Genomic DNA, 15,102 nt, shown 5'->3' on the forward strand with positions numbered 1-15,102 from the left:
TTGCTCTGCGACGTTTGAGGTGCGCGCCTTGCCAGTCAGTATGTGCAAAGATGCTCGCAAAGAGAGCGACAATGCGACAAGCGACCGTACGAACGGGCGAATGAAACGGCCGCATCCGGTGTGGTCTAGTGGCTAGGATACCTGGCTTTCACCCAGGAGGCCCGGGTTCGATTCCCGGTACCGGAACGGAATTTTTTCCACACGAATCGTGACAAGTTTGAGCTGTCCGAGCGGCCGTTTCCCGTCCTGCTCGCAATATAGCTACTGTTTCGTGACCGTCAGCAGAATATAGACTAGGGAAGCAGACACACGACGACCGTAGGAATGGTGTATGGCTTCATGCCAGCTGATTCCAGCGTAGGGCTGAGCAACTGCATCTGCCGAGGCCCGTTAGCTCAGTTGGTTAGAGCGTCGTGCTAATAACGCGAAGGTCGTGGGTTCGATCCCCCCACGGGCCACTACTCTTTTACTACTGCGAAAAGGCAGCGCCGATTTCAGCTGGCGAGTGTGATGACCAAATGATCATCACCCTGCGTGGAAGTTGACAGAGGATCCGAACCCGACTCGTGGGGAAGCACTACAGCATTCGCTCGGCAATGGCCATAATATCTTGAATACACTGGTTAGAGAAAATGAAAGAAAATGTCCGATTGCCGATGCGTAACAACTTTGGCCCTTGTCAGTACTTGGGCGGGTGAGCGCATGGGAACACAGGGCACTATTGGCAGTTTTACTTCCTATTTTTGTTTCTCCATTGTTTTCGGAGCTACAGCCCGATTCGGTCAGGGAGACGCCACCGTGAAATGAAGGGGGCGTGCTGTGTGTCCATCGCCTCGCCTCTCCTTACCTCTCTCAGTCGTTTCTCGTGCTTGTCGTTTTGATATAGGCCGATTTGAGAGCGTCAGCTCTCGCGTCAGCTGAGCAAAGTCGAGACAAGTCGAGACACACTAAGGGCTGGTATGCAGCGAGTAAGAGGGCGAAAAAACAATAGTTTAAGAGCGCGTGGCAAAAGTACTCATAGGCGAAATTAAAAGCCTGCTGCGGTGGCCGGGAATCGAACCCGGATCAACTGCTTGGAAGGCAACTATGCTGACCATTACACCACCACCGCACAAGCGAGCGCCCCGCCACCGCGCTGAGTCGGCTTCCCGCCTGTCGGCAGCGGCCGAAGGTGATCGTACCCGGCAGGCGCATTTCGAGGCAGGCTAGGGGAGCACATCCAGACGCATTCGGACAGCGTATCCGCGCACATTTCGCATCCTTTGGCAAGAGTCGGCGCCGGCGACGCAAGAGTACGCAGAGGACCGCGTTCTGGCGGCATCTTTAAGCAGCGCAGTGCAGGATTCAGCGTCTGCAGCATCTTCTCCACAGAATGCTACGGCGCTTGACGGCAGTCCCACTTTCCCTTGAGACACCTGCTCGGGAAGCAGCGTGAAGGTACCGCCGGCCCGAGCATCGGTGGTTCAGTGGTAGAATGCTCGCCTGCCACGCGGGCGGCCCGGGTTCGATTCCCGGCCGATGCATCATTTTGTTTTTTCTCCGGTAGGGGTGCTGCGTGTCTTTCGCACTCGAACTGCGTGAGCCATGAGAATGAACCGCGGGATTCCGTGTGGAAAGAACCAATCATGCAGCGCGGACGACTGCTCGTTTGGACTCCTGCGTGCTATTGTACATACTGGCGTCGGCCTAGCATCGCAAGTTGCCTGCCGCGCCGTGAATGCACGTGTAGCAACAGAAAAAATGAGCCAGGGAGTGCAGACTCTCTACCACTTGTATTCGGTACTTACCAAGATTCCAGAAAGTGTAACGATCGCCTGCCTCGGTAGCGCAGTAGGCAGCGCGTAAGTCTCATAATCTTAAGGTCGTGAGTTCGATCCTCACCCGGGGCATCTAATTTTCTGTGACTGATGGTGGTGCTGTTGCTAGGGCGCCAACTTATTTCTTGTTTGTTATCCACAACGTTTCAACGCTTCAGCGAGAAAATGTTTACATACAGCTTCCCTTTTCCTCTTCTCCCAGCAGAGCATGAAGCCAAAAGCATTGCTCTGCGACGTTTGAGGTGCGCGCCTTGCCAGTCAGTATGTGCAAAGATGCTCGCAAAGAGAGCGACAATGCGACAAGCGACCGTACGAACGGGCGAATGAAACGGCCGCATCCGGTGTGGTCTAGTGGCTAGGATACCTGGCTTTCACCCAGGAGGCCCGGGTTCGATTCCCGGTACCGGAACGGAATTTTTTCCACACGAATCGTGACAAGTTTGAGCTCTCCGAGCGGCCGTTTCCCGTCCTGCTCGCAATATAGCTACTGTTTCGTGACCGTCAGCAGAATATAGACTAGGGAAGCAGACACACGACGACCGTAGGAATGGTGTATGGCTTCATGCCAGCTGATTCCAGCGTAGGGCTGAGCAACTGCATCTGCCGAGGCCCGTTAGCTCAGTTGGTTAGAGCGTCGTGCTAATAACGCGAAGGTCGTGGGTTCGATCCCCCCACGGGCCACTACTCTTTTACTACTGCGAAAAGGCAGCGCCGATTTCAGCTGGCGAGTGTGATGACCAAATGATCATCACCCTGCGTGGAAGTTGACAGAGGATCCGAACCCGACTCGTGGGGAAGCACTACAGCATTCGCTCGGCAATGGCCATAATATCTTGAATACACTGGTTAGAGAAAATGAAAGAAAATGTCCGATTGCCGATGCGTAACAACTTTGGCCCTTGTCAGTACTTGGGCGGGTGAGCGCATGGGAACACAGGGCACTATTGGCAGTTTTACTTCCTATTTTTGTTTCTCCATTGTTTTCGGAGCTACAGCCCGATTCGGTCAGGGAGACGCCACCGTGAAATGAAGGGGGCGTGCTGTGTGTCCATTGCCTCGCCTCTCCTTACCTCTCTCAGTCGTTTCTCGTGCTTGTCGTTTTGATATAGGCCGATTTGAGAGCGTCAGCTCTCGCGTCAGCTGAGCAAAGTCGAGACAAGTCGAGACACACTAAGGGCTGGTATGCAGCGAGTAAGAGGGCGAAAAAACAATAGTTTAAGAGCGCGTGGCAAAAGTACTCATAGGCGAAATTAAAAGCCTGCTGCGGTGGCCGGGAATCGAACCCGGATCAACTGCTTGGAAGGCAACTATGCTGACCATTACACCACCACCGCACAAGCGAGCGCCCCGCCACCGCGCTGAGTCGGCTTCCCGCCTGTCGGCAGCGGCCGAAGGTGATCGTACCCGGCAGGCGCATTTCGAGGCAGGCTAGGGGAGCACATCCAGACGCATTCGGACAGCGTATCCGCGCACATTTCGCATCCTTTGGCAAGAGTCGGCGCCGGCGACGCAAGAGTACGCAGAGGACCGCGTTCTGGCGGCATCTTTAAGCAGCGCAGTGCAGGATTCAGCGTCTGCAGCATCTTCTCCACAGAATGCTACGGCGCTTGACGGCAGTCCCACTTTCCCTTGAGACACCTGCTCGGGAAGCAGCGTGAAGGTACCGCCGGCCCGAGCATCGGTGGTTCAGTGGTAGAATGCTCGCCTGCCACGCGGGCGGCCCGGGTTCGATTCCCGGCCGATGCATCATTTTGTTTTTTCTCCGGTAGGGGTGCTGCGTGTCTTTCGCACTCGAACTGCGTGAGCCATGAGAATGAACCGCGGGATTCCGTGTGGAAAGAACCAATCATGCAGCGCGGACGACTGCTCGTTTGGACTCCTGCGTGCTATTGTACATACTGGCGTCGGCCTAGCATCGCAAGTTGCCTGCCGCGCCGTGAATGCACGTGTAGCAACAGAAAAAATGAGCCAGGGAGTGCAGACTCTCTACCACTTGTATTCGGTACTTACCAAGATTCCAGAAAGTGTAACGATCGCCTGCCTCGGTAGCGCAGTAGGCAGCGCGTAAGTCTCATAATCTTAAGGTCGTGAGTTCGATCCTCACCCGGGGCATCTAATTTTCTGTGACTGATGGTGGTGCTGTTGCTAGGGCGCCAACTTATTTCTTGTTTGTTATCCACAACGTTTCAACGCTTCAGCGAGAAAATGTTTACATACAGCTTCCCTTTTCCTCTTCTCCCAGCAGAGCATGAAGCCAAAAGCATTGCTCTGCGACGTTTGAGGTGCGCGCCTTGCCAGTCAGTATGTGCAAAGATGCTCGCAAAGAGAGCGACAATGCGACAAGCGACCGTACGAACGGGCGAATGAAACGGCCGCATCCGGTGTGGTCTAGTGGCTAGGATACCTGGCTTTCACCCAGGAGGCCCGGGTTCGATTCCCGGTACCGGAACGGAATTTTTTCCACACGAATCGTGACAAGTTTGAGCTGTCCGAGCGGCCGTTTCCCGTCCTGCTCGCAATATAGCTACTGTTTCGTGACCGTCAGCAGAATATAGACTAGGGAAGCAGACACACGACGACCGTAGGAATGGTGTATGGCTTCATGCCAGCTGATTCCAGCGTAGGGCTGAGCAACTGCATCTGCCGAGGCCCGTTAGCTCAGTTGGTTAGAGCGTCGTGCTAATAACGCGAAGGTCGTGGGTTCGATCCCCCCACGGGCCACTACTCTTTTACTACTGCGAAAAGGCAGCGCCGATTTCAGCTGGCGAGTGTGATGACCAAATGATCATCACCCTGCGTGGAAGTTGACAGAGGATCCGAACCCGACTCGTGGGGAAGCACTACAGCATTCGCTCGGCAATGGCCATAATATCTTGAATACACTGGTTAGAGAAAATGAAAGAAAATGTCCGATTGCCGATGCGTAACAACTTTGGCCCTTGTCAGTACTTGGGCGGGTGAGCGCATGGGAACACAGGGCACTATTGGCAGTTTTACTTCCTATTTTTGTTTCTCCATTGTTTTCGGAGCTACAGCCCGATTCGGTCAGGGAGACGCCACCGTGAAATGAAGGGGGCGTGCTGTGTGTCCATCGCCTCGCCTCTCCTTACCTCTCTCAGTCGTTTCTCGTGCTTGTCGTTTTGATATAGGCCGATTTGAGAGCGTCAGCTCTCGCGTCAGCTGAGCAAAGTCGAGACAAGTCGAGACACACTAAGGGCTGGTATGCAGCGAGTAAGAGGGCGAAAAAACAATAGTTTAAGAGCGCGTGGCAAAAGTACTCATAGGCGAAATTAAAAGCCTGCTGCGGTGGCCGGGAATCGAACCCGGATCAACTGCTTGGAAGGCAACTATGCTGACCATTACACCACCACCGCACAAGCGAGCGCCCCGCCACCGCGCTGAGTCGGCTTCCCGCCTGTCGGCAGCGGCCGAAGGTGATCGTACCCGGCAGGCGCATTTCGAGGCAGGCTAGGGGAGCACATCCAGACGCATTCGGACAGCGTATCCGCGCACATTTCGCATCCTTTGGCAAGAGTCGGCGCCGGCGACGCAAGAGTACGCAGAGGACCGCGTTCTGGCGGCATCTTTAAGCAGCGCAGTGCAGGATTCAGCGTCTGCAGCATCTTCTCCACAGAATGCTACGGCGCTTGACGGCAGTCCCACTTTCCCTTGAGACACCTGCTCGGGAAGCAGCGTGAAGGTACCGCCGGCCCGAGCATCGGTGGTTCAGTGGTAGAATGCTCGCCTGCCACGCGGGCGGCCCGGGTTCGATTCCCGGCCGATGCATCATTTTGTTTTTTCTCCGGTAGGGGTGCTGCGTGTCTTTCGCACTCGAACTGCGTGAGCCATGAGAATGAACCGCGGGATTCCGTGTGGAAAGAACCAATCATGCAGCGCGGACGACTGCTCGTTTGGACTCCTGCGTGCTATTGTACATACTGGCGTCGGCCTAGCATCGCAAGTTGCCTGCCGCGCCGTGAATGCACGTGTAGCAACAGAAAAAATGAGCCAGGGAGTGCAGACTCTCTACCACTTGTATTCGGTACTTACCAAGATTCCAGAAAGTGTAACGATCGCCTGCCTCGGTAGCGCAGTAGGCAGCGCGTAAGTCTCATAATCTTAAGGTCGTGAGTTCGATCCTCACCCGGGGCATCTAATTTTCTGTGACTGATGGTGGTGCTGTTGCTAGGGCGCCAACTTATTTCTTGTTTGTTATCCACAACGTTTCAACGCTTCAGCGAGAAAATGTTTACATACAGCTTCCCTTTTCCTCTTCTCCCAGCAGAGCATGAAGCCAAAAGCATTGCTCTGCGACGTTTGAGGTGCGCGCCTTGCCAGTCAGTATGTGCAAAGATGCTCGCAAAGAGAGCGACAATGCGACAAGCGACCGTACGAACGGGCGAATGAAACGGCCGCATCCGGTGTGGTCTAGTGGCTAGGATACCTGGCTTTCACCCAGGAGGCCCGGGTTCGATTCCCGGTACCGGAACGGAATTTTTTCCACACGAATCGTGACAAGTTTGAGCTGTCCGAGCGGCCGTTTCCCGTCCTGCTCGCAATATAGCTACTGTTTCGTGACCGTCAGCAGAATATAGACTAGGGAAGCAGACACACGACGACCGTAGGAATGGTGTATGGCTTCATGCCAGCTGATTCCAGCGTAGGGCTGAGCAACTGCATCTGCCGAGGCCCGTTAGCTCAGTTGGTTAGAGCGTCGTGCTAATAACGCGAAGGTCGTGGGTTCGATCCCCCCACGGGCCACTACTCTTTTACTACTGCGAAAAGGCAGCGCCGATTTCAGCTGGCGAGTGTGATGACCAAATGATCATCACCCTGCGTGGAAGTTGACAGAGGATCCGAACCCGACTCGTGGGGAAGCACTACAGCATTCGCTCGGCAATGGCCATAATATCTTGAATACACTGGTTAGAGAAAATGAAAGAAAATGTCCGATTGCCGATGCGTAACAACTTTGGCCCTTGTCAGTACTTGGGCGGGTGAGCGCATGGGAACACAGGGCACTATTGGCAGTTTTACTTCCTATTTTTGTTTCTCCATTGTTTTCGGAGCTACAGCCCGATTCGGTCAGGGAGACGCCACCGTGAAATGAAGGGGGCGTGCTGTGTGTCCATCGCCTCGCCTCTCCTTACCTCTCTCAGTCGTTTCTCGTGCTTGTCGTTTTGATATAGGCCGATTTGAGAGCGTCAGCTCTCGCGTCAGCTGAGCAAAGTCGAGACAAGTCGAGACACACTAAGGGCTGGTATGCAGCGAGTAAGAGGGCGAAAAAACAATAGTTTAAGAGCGCGTGGCAAAAGTACTCATAGGCGAAATTAAAAGCCTGCTGCGGTGGCCGGGAATCGAACCCGGATCAACTGCTTGGAAGGCAACTATGCTGACCATTACACCACCACCGCACAAGCGAGCGCCCCGCCACCGCGCTGAGTCGGCTTCCCGCCTGTCGGCAGCGGCCGAAGGTGATCGTACCCGGCAGGCGCATTTCGAGGCAGGCTAGGGGAGCACATCCAGACGCATTCGGACAGCGTATCCGCGCACATTTCGCATCCTTTGGCAAGAGTCGGCGCCGGCGACGCAAGAGTACGCAGAGGACCGCGTTCTGGCGGCATCTTTAAGCAGCGCAGTGCAGGATTCAGCGTCTGCAGCATCTTCTCCACAGAATGCTACGGCGCTTGACGGCAGTCCCACTTTCCCTTGAGACACCTGCTCGGGAAGCAGCGTGAAGGTACCGCCGGCCCGAGCATCGGTGGTTCAGTGGTAGAATGCTCGCCTGCCACGCGGGCGGCCCGGGTTCGATTCCCGGCCGATGCATCATTTTGTTTTTTCTCCGGTAGGGGTGCTGCGTGTCTTTCGCACTCGAACTGCGTGAGCCATGAGAATGAACCGCGGGATTCCGTGTGGAAAGAACCAATCATGCAGCGCGGACGACTGCTCGTTTGGACTCCTGCGTGCTATTGTACATACTGGCGTCGGCCTAGCATCGCAAGTTGCCTGCCGCGCCGTGAATGCACGTGTAGCAACAGAAAAAATGAGCCAGGGAGTGCAGACTCTCTACCACTTGTATTCGGTACTTACCAAGATTCCAGAAAGTGTAACGATCGCCTGCCTCGGTAGCGCAGTAGGCAGCGCGTAAGTCTCATAATCTTAAGGTCGTGAGTTCGATCCTCACCCGGGGCATCTAATTTTCTGTGACTGATGGTGGTGCTGTTGCTAGGGCGCCAACTTATTTCTTGTTTGTTATCCACAACGTTTCAACGCTTCAGCGAGAAAATGTTTACATACAGCTTCCCTTTTCCTCTTCTCCCAGCAGAGCATGAAGCCAAAAGCATTGCTCTGCGACGTTTGAGGTGCGCGCCTTGCCAGTCAGTATGTGCAAAGATGCTCGCAAAGAGAGCGACAATGCGACAAGCGACCGTACGAACGGGCGAATGAAACGGCCGCATCCGGTGTGGTCTAGTGGCTAGGATACCTGGCTTTCACCCAGGAGGCCCGGGTTCGATTCCCGGTACCGGAACGGAATTTTTTCCACACGAATCGTGACAAGTTTGAGCTGTCCGAGCGGCCGTTTCCCGTCCTGCTCGCAATATAGCTACTGTTTCGTGACCGTCAGCAGAATATAGACTAGGGAAGCAGACACACGACGACCGTAGGAATGGTGTATGGCTTCATGCCAGCTGATTCCAGCGTAGGGCTGAGCAACTGCATCTGCCGAGGCCCGTTAGCTCAGTTGGTTAGAGCGTCGTGCTAATAACGCGAAGGTCGTGGGTTCGATCCCCCCACGGGCCACTACTCTTTTACTACTGCGAAAAGGCAGCGCCGATTTCAGCTGGCGAGTGTGATGACCAAATGATCATCACCCTGCGTGGAAGTTGACAGAGGATCCGAACCCGACTCGTGGGGAAGCACTACAGCATTCGCTCGGCAATGGCCATAATATCTTGAATACACTGGTTAGAGAAAATGAAAGAAAATGTCCGATTGCCGATGCGTAACAACTTTGGCCCTTGTCAGTACTTGGGCGGGTGAGCGCATGGGAACACAGGGCACTATTGGCAGTTTTACTTCCTATTTTTGTTTCTCCATTGTTTTCGGAGCTACAGCCCGATTCGGTCAGGGAGACGCCACCGTGAAATGAAGGGGGCGTGCTGTGTGTCCATCGCCTCGCCTCTCCTTACCTCTCTCAGTCGTTTCTCGTGCTTGTCGTTTTGATATAGGCCGATTTGAGAGCGTCAGCTCTCGCGTCAGCTGAGCAAAGTCGAGACAAGTCGAGACACACTAAGGGCTGGTATGCAGCGAGTAAGAGGGCGAAAAAACAATAGTTTAAGAGCGCGTGGCAAAAGTACTCATAGGCGAAATTAAAAGCCTGCTGCGGTGGCCGGGAATCGAACCCGGATCAACTGCTTGGAAGGCAACTATGCTGACCATTACACCACCACCGCACAAGCGAGCGCCCCGCCACCGCGCTGAGTCGGCTTCCCGCCTGTCGGCAGCGGCCGAAGGTGATCGTACCCGGCAGGCGCATTTCGAGGCAGGCTAGGGGAGCACATCCAGACGCATTCGGACAGCGTATCCGCGCACATTTCGCATCCTTTGGCAAGAGTCGGCGCCGGCGACGCAAGAGTACGCAGAGGACCGCGTTCTGGCGGCATCTTTAAGCAGCGCAGTGCAGGATTCAGCGTCTGCAGCATCTTCTCCACAGAATGCTACGGCGCTTGACGGCAGTCCCACTTTCCCTTGAGACACCTGCTCGGGAAGCAGCGTGAAGGTACCGCCGGCCCGAGCATCGGTGGTTCAGTGGTAGAATGCTCGCCTGCCACGCGGGCGGCCCGGGTTCGATTCCCGGCCGATGCATCATTTTGTTTTTTCTCCGGTAGGGGTGCTGCGTGTCTTTCGCACTCGAACTGCGTGAGCCATGAGAATGAACCGCGGGATTCCGTGTGGAAAGAACCAATCATGCAGCGCGGACGACTGCTCGTTTGGACTCCTGCGTGCTATTGTACATACTGGCGTCGGCCTAGCATCGCAAGTTGCCTGCCGCGCCGTGAATGCACGTGTAGCAACAGAAAAAATGAGCCAGGGAGTGCAGACTCTCTACCACTTGTATTCGGTACTTACCAAGATTCCAGAAAGTGTAACGATCGCCTGCCTCGGTAGCGCAGTAGGCAGCGCGTAAGTCTCATAATCTTAAGGTCGTGAGTTCGATCCTCACCCGGGGCATCTAATTTTCTGTGACTGATGGTGGTGCTGTTGCTAGGGCGCCAACTTATTTCTTGTTTGTTATCCACAACGTTTCAACGCTTCAGCGGGAAAATGTTTACATACAGCTTCCCTTTTCCTCTTCTCCCAGCAGAGCATGAAGCCAAAAGCATTGCTCTGCGACGTTTGAGGTGCGCGCCTTGCCAGTCAGTATGTGCAAAGATGCTCGCAAAGAGAGCGACAATGCGACAAGCGACCGTACGAACGGGCGAATGAAACGGCCGCATCCGGTGTGGTCTAGTGGCTAGGATACCTGGCTTTCACCCAGGAGGCCCGGGTTCGATTCCCGGTACCGGAACGGAATTTTTTCCACACGAATCGTGACAAGTTTGAGCTGTCCGAGCGGCCGTTTCCCGTCCTGCTCGCAATATAGCTACTGTTTCGTGACCGTCAGCAGAATATAGACTAGGGAAGCAGACACACGACGACCGTAGGAATGGTGTATGGCTTCATGCCAGCTGATTCCAGCGTAGGGCTGAGCAACTGCATCTGCCGAGGCCCGTTAGCTCAGTTGGTTAGAGCGTCGTGCTAATAACGCGAAGGTCGTGGGTTCGATCCCCCCACGGGCCACTACTCTTTTACTACTGCGAAAAGGCAGCGCCGATTTCAGCTGGCGAGTGTGATGACCAAATGATCATCACCCTGCGTGGAAGTTGACAGAGGATCCGAACCCGACTCGTGGGGAAGCACTACAGCATTCGCTCGGCAATGGCCATAATATCTTGAATACACTGGTTAGAGAAAATGAAAGAAAATGTCCGATTGCCGATGCGTAACAACTTTGGCCCTTGTCAGTACTTGGGCGGGTGAGCGCATGGGAACACAGGGCACTATTGGCAGTTTTACTTCCTATTTTTGTTTCTCCATTGTTTTCGGAGCTACAGCCCGATTCGGTCAGGGAGACGCCACCGTGAAATGAAGGGGGCGTGCTGTGTGTCCATCGCCTCGCCTCTCCTTACCTCTCTCAGTCGTTTCTCGTGCTTGTCGTTTTGATATAGGCCGATTTGAGAGCGTCAGCTCTCGCGTCAGCTGAGCAAAGTCGAGACAAGTCGAGACACACTAAGGGCTGGTATGCAGCGAGTAAGAGGGCGAAAAAACAATAGTTTAAGAGCGCGTGGCAAAAGTACTCATAGGCGAAATTAAAAGCCTGCTGCGGTGGCCGGGAATCGAACCCGGATCAACTGCTTGGAAGGCAACTATGCTGACCATTACACCACCACCGCACAAGCGAGCGCCCCGCCACCGCGCTGAGTCGGCTTCCCGCCTGTCGGCAGCGGCCGAAGGTGATCGTACCCGGCAGGCGCATTTCGAGGCAGGCTAGGGGAGCACATCCAGACGCATTCGGACAGCGTATCCGCGCACATTTCGCATCCTTTGGCAAGAGTCGGCGCCGGCGACGCAAGAGTACGCAGAGGACCGCGTTCTGGCGGCATCTTTAAGCAGCGCAGTGCAGGATTCAGCGTCTGCAGCATCTTCTCCACAGAATGCTACGGCGCTTGACGGCAGTCCCACTTTCCCTTGAGACACCTGCTCGGGAAGCAGCGTGAAGGTACCGCCGGCCCGAGCATCGGTGGTTCAGTGGTAGAATGCTCGCCTGCCACGCGGGCGGCCCGGGTTCGATTCCCGGCCGATGCATCATTTTGTTTTTTCTCCGGTAGGGGTGCTGCGTGTCTTTCGCACTCGAACTGCGTGAGCCATGAGAATGAACCGCGGGATTCCGTGTGGAAAGAACCAATCATGCAGCGCGGACGACTGCTCGTTTGGACTCCTGCGTGCTATTGTACATACTGGCGTCGGCCTAGCATCGCAAGTTGCCTGCCGCGCCGTGAATGCACGTGTAGCAACAGAAAAAATGAGCCAGGGAGTGCAGACTCTCTACCACTTGTATTCGGTACTTACCAAGATTCCAGAAAGTGTAACGATCGCCTGCCTCGGTAGCGCAGTAGGCAGCGCGTAAGTCTCATAATCTTAAGGTCGTGAGTTCGATCCTCACCCGGGGCATCTAATTTTCTGTGACTGATGGTGGTGCTGTTGCTAGGGCGCCAACTTATTTCTTGTTTGTTATCCACAACGTTTCAACGCTTCAGCGGGAAAATGTTTACATACAGCTTCCCTTTTCCTCTTCTCCCAGCAGAGCATGAAGCCAAAAGCATTGCTCTGCGACGTTTGAGGTGCGCGCCTTGCCAGTCAGTATGTGCAAAGATGCTCGCAAAGAGAGCGACAATGCGACAAGCGACCGTACGAACGGGCGAATGAAACGGCCGCATCCGGTGTGGTCTAGTGGCTAGGATACCTGGCTTTCACCCAGGAGGCCCGGGTTCGATTCCCGGTACCGGAACGGAATTTTTTCCACACGAATCGTGACAAGTTTGAGCTGTCCGAGCGGCCGTTTCCCGTCCTGCTCGCAATATAGCTACTGTTTCGTGACCGTCAGCAGAATATAGACTAGGGAAGCAGACACACGACGACCGTAGGAATGGTGTATGGCTTCATGCCAGCTGATTCCAGCGTAGGGCTGAGCAACTGCATCTGCCGAGGCCCGTTAGCTCAGTTGGTTAGAGCGTCGTGCTAATAACGCGAAGGTCGTGGGTTCGATCCCCCCACGGGCCACTACTCTTTTACTACTGCGAAAAGGCAGCGCCGATTTCAGCTGGCGAGTGTGATGACCAAATGATCATCACCCTGCGTGGAAGTTGACAGAGGATCCGAACCCGACTCGTGGGGAAGCACTACAGCATTCGCTCGGCAATGGCCATAATATCTTGAATACACTGGTTAGAGAAAATGAAAGAAAATGTCCGATTGCCGATGCGTAACAACTTTGGCCCTTGTCAGTACTTGGGCGGGTGAGCGCATGGGAACACAGGGCACTATTGGCAGTTTTACTTCCTATTTTTGTTTCTCCATTGTTTTCGGAGCTACAGCCCGATTCGGTCAGGGAGACGCCACCGTGAAATGAAGGGGGCGTGCTGTGTGTCCATCGCCTCGCCTCTCCTTACCTCTCTCAGTCGTTTCTCGTGCTTGTCGTTTTGATATAGGCCGATTTGAGAGCGTCAGCTCTCGCGTCAGCTGAGCAAAGTCGAGACAAGTCGAGACACACTAAGGGCTGGTATGCAGCGAGTAAGAGGGCGAAAAAACAATAGTTTAAGAGCGCGTGGCAAAAGTACTCATAGGCGAAATTAAAAGCCTGCTGCGGTGGCCGGGAATCGAACCCGGATCAACTGCTTGGAAGGCAACTATGCTGACCATTACACCACCACCGCACAAGCGAGCGCCCCGCCACCGCGCTGAGTCGGCTTCCCGCCTGTCGGCAGCGGCCGAAGGTGATCGTACCCGGCAGGCGCATTTCGAGGCAGGCTAGGGGAGCACATCCAGACGCATTCGGACAGCGTATCCGCGCACATTTCGCATCCTTTGGCAAGAGTCGGCGCCGGCGACGCAAGAGTACGCAGAGGACCGCGTTCTGGCGGCATCTTTAAGCAGCGCAGTGCAGGATTCAGCGTCTGCAGCATCTTCTCCACAGAATGCTACGGCGCTTGACGGCAGTCCCACTTTCCCTTGAGACACCTGCTCGGGAAGCAGCGTGAAGGTACCGCCGGCCCGAGCATCGGTGGTTCAGTGGTAGAATGCTCGCCTGCCACGCGGGCGGCCCGGGTTCGATTCCCGGCCGATGCATCATTTTGTTTTTTCTCCGGTAGGGGTGCTGCGTGTCTTTCGCACTCGAACTGCGTGAGCCATGAGAATGAACCGCGGGATTCCGTGTGGAAAGAACCAATCATGCAGCGCGGACGACTGCTCGTTTGGACTCCTGCGTGCTATTGTACATACTGGCGTCGGCCTAGCATCGCAAGTTGCCTGCCGCGCCGTGAATGCACGTGTAGCAACAGAAAAAATGAGCCAGGGAGTGCAGACTCTCTACCACTTGTATTCGGTACTTACCAAGATTCCAGAAAGTGTAACGATCGCCTGCCTCGGTAGCGCAGTAGGCAGCGCGTAAGTCTCATAATCTTAAGGTCGTGAGTTCGATCCTCACCCGGGGCATCTAATTTTCTGTGACTGATGGTGGTGCTGTTGCTAGGGCGCCAACTTATTTCTTGTTTGTTATCCACAACGTTTCAACGCTTCAGCGGGAAAATGTTTACATACAGCTTCCCTTTTCCTCTTCTCCCAGCAGAGCATGAAGCCAAAAGCATTGCTCTGCGACGTTTGAGGTGCGCGCCTTGCCAGTCAGTATGTGCAAAGATGCTCGCAAAGAGAGCGACAATGCGACAAGCGACCGTACGAACGGGCGAATGAAACGGCCGCATCCGGTGTGGTCTAGTGGCTAGGATACCTGGGTTTCACCCAGGAGGCCCGGGTTCGATTCCCGGTACCGGAACTGGATTTTTTCCACACGAATCGTGACAAGTTTGAGCTGTCCGAGCGGCCGTTTCCCGTCCTGCTCGCAATATAGCTACTGTTTCGTGACCGTCAGCAGAATATAGACTAGGGAAGCAGACACACGACGACCGTAGGAATGGTGTATGGCTTCATGCCAGCTGATTCCAGCGTAGGGCTGAGCAACTGCATCTGCCGAGGCCCGTTAGCTCAGTTGGTTAGAGCGTCGTGCTAATAACGCGAAGGTCGTGGGTTCGATCCCCCCACGGGCCACTACTCTTTTACTACTGCGAAAAGGCAGCGCCGATTTCAGCTGGCGAGTGTGATGACCAAATGATCATCACCCTGCGTGGAAGTTGACAGAGGATCCGAACCCGACTCGTGGGGAAGCACTACAGCATTCGCTCGGCAATGGCCATAATATCTTGAATACACTGGTTAGAGAAAATGAAAGAAAATGTCCGATTGCCGATGCGTAACAACTTTGGCCCTTGTCAGTACTTGGGCGGGTGAGCGCATGGGAACACAGGGCACTATTGGCAGTTTTACTTCCTATTTTTGTTTCTCCATTGTTTTCGGAGCTACAGCCCGATTCGGTCAGGGAGACGCCACCGTGAAATGAAGGGGGCGTGCTGTG

General features: G+C 54.7%; 37 non-coding genes across 37 annotated transcripts; 30 read left to right on the forward strand and 7 right to left on the reverse strand.

Moving 5' to 3' along the window:
* The first annotated feature begins 114 nt into the window (after positions 1-114).
* On the forward strand, positions 115-186 carry Trnae-uuc. The gene has a single exon. It is a non-coding gene; the product is annotated as a tRNA-Glu (tRNA).
* A 198-nt stretch (positions 187-384) lies between these two features.
* Positions 385-458, forward strand: Trnai-aau. The gene has a single exon. It is a non-coding gene; the product is annotated as a tRNA-Ile (tRNA).
* Positions 459-1,039: 581 nt separating this feature from the next.
* Positions 1,040-1,111, reverse strand: Trnag-ucc. Its single transcript has one exon. It is a non-coding gene; the product is annotated as a tRNA-Gly (tRNA).
* A 341-nt stretch (positions 1,112-1,452) lies between these two features.
* Positions 1,453-1,523, forward strand: Trnag-gcc. The gene has a single exon. It is a non-coding gene; the product is annotated as a tRNA-Gly (tRNA).
* Positions 1,524-1,816: 293 nt separating this feature from the next.
* Trnam-cau lies at positions 1,817-1,889 on the forward strand. Its single transcript has one exon. It is a non-coding gene; the product is annotated as a tRNA-Met (tRNA).
* A 265-nt stretch (positions 1,890-2,154) lies between these two features.
* Positions 2,155-2,226, forward strand: Trnae-uuc. The gene has a single exon. It is a non-coding gene; the product is annotated as a tRNA-Glu (tRNA).
* Positions 2,227-2,424: 198 nt separating this feature from the next.
* Positions 2,425-2,498, forward strand: Trnai-aau. The gene has a single exon. It is a non-coding gene; the product is annotated as a tRNA-Ile (tRNA).
* Positions 2,499-3,079: 581 nt separating this feature from the next.
* Trnag-ucc lies at positions 3,080-3,151 on the reverse strand. Its single transcript has one exon. It is a non-coding gene; the product is annotated as a tRNA-Gly (tRNA).
* Positions 3,152-3,492: 341 nt separating this feature from the next.
* On the forward strand, positions 3,493-3,563 carry Trnag-gcc. The gene has a single exon. It is a non-coding gene; the product is annotated as a tRNA-Gly (tRNA).
* Positions 3,564-3,856: 293 nt separating this feature from the next.
* On the forward strand, positions 3,857-3,929 carry Trnam-cau. Its single transcript has one exon. It is a non-coding gene; the product is annotated as a tRNA-Met (tRNA).
* A 265-nt stretch (positions 3,930-4,194) lies between these two features.
* On the forward strand, positions 4,195-4,266 carry Trnae-uuc. The gene has a single exon. It is a non-coding gene; the product is annotated as a tRNA-Glu (tRNA).
* A 198-nt stretch (positions 4,267-4,464) lies between these two features.
* Trnai-aau lies at positions 4,465-4,538 on the forward strand. Its single transcript has one exon. It is a non-coding gene; the product is annotated as a tRNA-Ile (tRNA).
* Positions 4,539-5,119: 581 nt separating this feature from the next.
* Positions 5,120-5,191, reverse strand: Trnag-ucc. Its single transcript has one exon. It is a non-coding gene; the product is annotated as a tRNA-Gly (tRNA).
* A 341-nt stretch (positions 5,192-5,532) lies between these two features.
* Trnag-gcc lies at positions 5,533-5,603 on the forward strand. The gene has a single exon. It is a non-coding gene; the product is annotated as a tRNA-Gly (tRNA).
* A 293-nt stretch (positions 5,604-5,896) lies between these two features.
* Trnam-cau lies at positions 5,897-5,969 on the forward strand. The gene has a single exon. It is a non-coding gene; the product is annotated as a tRNA-Met (tRNA).
* A 265-nt stretch (positions 5,970-6,234) lies between these two features.
* Trnae-uuc lies at positions 6,235-6,306 on the forward strand. The gene has a single exon. It is a non-coding gene; the product is annotated as a tRNA-Glu (tRNA).
* Positions 6,307-6,504: 198 nt separating this feature from the next.
* Positions 6,505-6,578, forward strand: Trnai-aau. Its single transcript has one exon. It is a non-coding gene; the product is annotated as a tRNA-Ile (tRNA).
* Positions 6,579-7,159: 581 nt separating this feature from the next.
* On the reverse strand, positions 7,160-7,231 carry Trnag-ucc. The gene has a single exon. It is a non-coding gene; the product is annotated as a tRNA-Gly (tRNA).
* Positions 7,232-7,572: 341 nt separating this feature from the next.
* Trnag-gcc lies at positions 7,573-7,643 on the forward strand. The gene has a single exon. It is a non-coding gene; the product is annotated as a tRNA-Gly (tRNA).
* A 293-nt stretch (positions 7,644-7,936) lies between these two features.
* Trnam-cau lies at positions 7,937-8,009 on the forward strand. The gene has a single exon. It is a non-coding gene; the product is annotated as a tRNA-Met (tRNA).
* Positions 8,010-8,274: 265 nt separating this feature from the next.
* Trnae-uuc lies at positions 8,275-8,346 on the forward strand. Its single transcript has one exon. It is a non-coding gene; the product is annotated as a tRNA-Glu (tRNA).
* Positions 8,347-8,544: 198 nt separating this feature from the next.
* Trnai-aau lies at positions 8,545-8,618 on the forward strand. The gene has a single exon. It is a non-coding gene; the product is annotated as a tRNA-Ile (tRNA).
* A 581-nt stretch (positions 8,619-9,199) lies between these two features.
* On the reverse strand, positions 9,200-9,271 carry Trnag-ucc. Its single transcript has one exon. It is a non-coding gene; the product is annotated as a tRNA-Gly (tRNA).
* A 341-nt stretch (positions 9,272-9,612) lies between these two features.
* Positions 9,613-9,683, forward strand: Trnag-gcc. The gene has a single exon. It is a non-coding gene; the product is annotated as a tRNA-Gly (tRNA).
* A 293-nt stretch (positions 9,684-9,976) lies between these two features.
* Trnam-cau lies at positions 9,977-10,049 on the forward strand. The gene has a single exon. It is a non-coding gene; the product is annotated as a tRNA-Met (tRNA).
* Positions 10,050-10,314: 265 nt separating this feature from the next.
* On the forward strand, positions 10,315-10,386 carry Trnae-uuc. The gene has a single exon. It is a non-coding gene; the product is annotated as a tRNA-Glu (tRNA).
* A 198-nt stretch (positions 10,387-10,584) lies between these two features.
* On the forward strand, positions 10,585-10,658 carry Trnai-aau. Its single transcript has one exon. It is a non-coding gene; the product is annotated as a tRNA-Ile (tRNA).
* Positions 10,659-11,239: 581 nt separating this feature from the next.
* Positions 11,240-11,311, reverse strand: Trnag-ucc. Its single transcript has one exon. It is a non-coding gene; the product is annotated as a tRNA-Gly (tRNA).
* Positions 11,312-11,652: 341 nt separating this feature from the next.
* On the forward strand, positions 11,653-11,723 carry Trnag-gcc. Its single transcript has one exon. It is a non-coding gene; the product is annotated as a tRNA-Gly (tRNA).
* Positions 11,724-12,016: 293 nt separating this feature from the next.
* On the forward strand, positions 12,017-12,089 carry Trnam-cau. The gene has a single exon. It is a non-coding gene; the product is annotated as a tRNA-Met (tRNA).
* A 265-nt stretch (positions 12,090-12,354) lies between these two features.
* Positions 12,355-12,426, forward strand: Trnae-uuc. Its single transcript has one exon. It is a non-coding gene; the product is annotated as a tRNA-Glu (tRNA).
* Positions 12,427-12,624: 198 nt separating this feature from the next.
* On the forward strand, positions 12,625-12,698 carry Trnai-aau. Its single transcript has one exon. It is a non-coding gene; the product is annotated as a tRNA-Ile (tRNA).
* Positions 12,699-13,279: 581 nt separating this feature from the next.
* Positions 13,280-13,351, reverse strand: Trnag-ucc. Its single transcript has one exon. It is a non-coding gene; the product is annotated as a tRNA-Gly (tRNA).
* Positions 13,352-13,692: 341 nt separating this feature from the next.
* Trnag-gcc lies at positions 13,693-13,763 on the forward strand. Its single transcript has one exon. It is a non-coding gene; the product is annotated as a tRNA-Gly (tRNA).
* A 293-nt stretch (positions 13,764-14,056) lies between these two features.
* Trnam-cau lies at positions 14,057-14,129 on the forward strand. The gene has a single exon. It is a non-coding gene; the product is annotated as a tRNA-Met (tRNA).
* A 265-nt stretch (positions 14,130-14,394) lies between these two features.
* Trnae-uuc lies at positions 14,395-14,466 on the forward strand. The gene has a single exon. It is a non-coding gene; the product is annotated as a tRNA-Glu (tRNA).
* A 198-nt stretch (positions 14,467-14,664) lies between these two features.
* Trnai-aau lies at positions 14,665-14,738 on the forward strand. The gene has a single exon. It is a non-coding gene; the product is annotated as a tRNA-Ile (tRNA).
* Positions 14,739-15,102: the final 364 nt, after the last annotated feature.

The sequence above is a fragment of the Schistocerca americana genome, unplaced genomic scaffold (genome assembly GCF_021461395.2).
Source record: "Schistocerca americana isolate TAMUIC-IGC-003095 unplaced genomic scaffold, iqSchAmer2.1 HiC_scaffold_180, whole genome shotgun sequence".
Classification (NCBI taxonomy): Eukaryota; Metazoa; Arthropoda; class Insecta; order Orthoptera; family Acrididae; genus Schistocerca; species Schistocerca americana.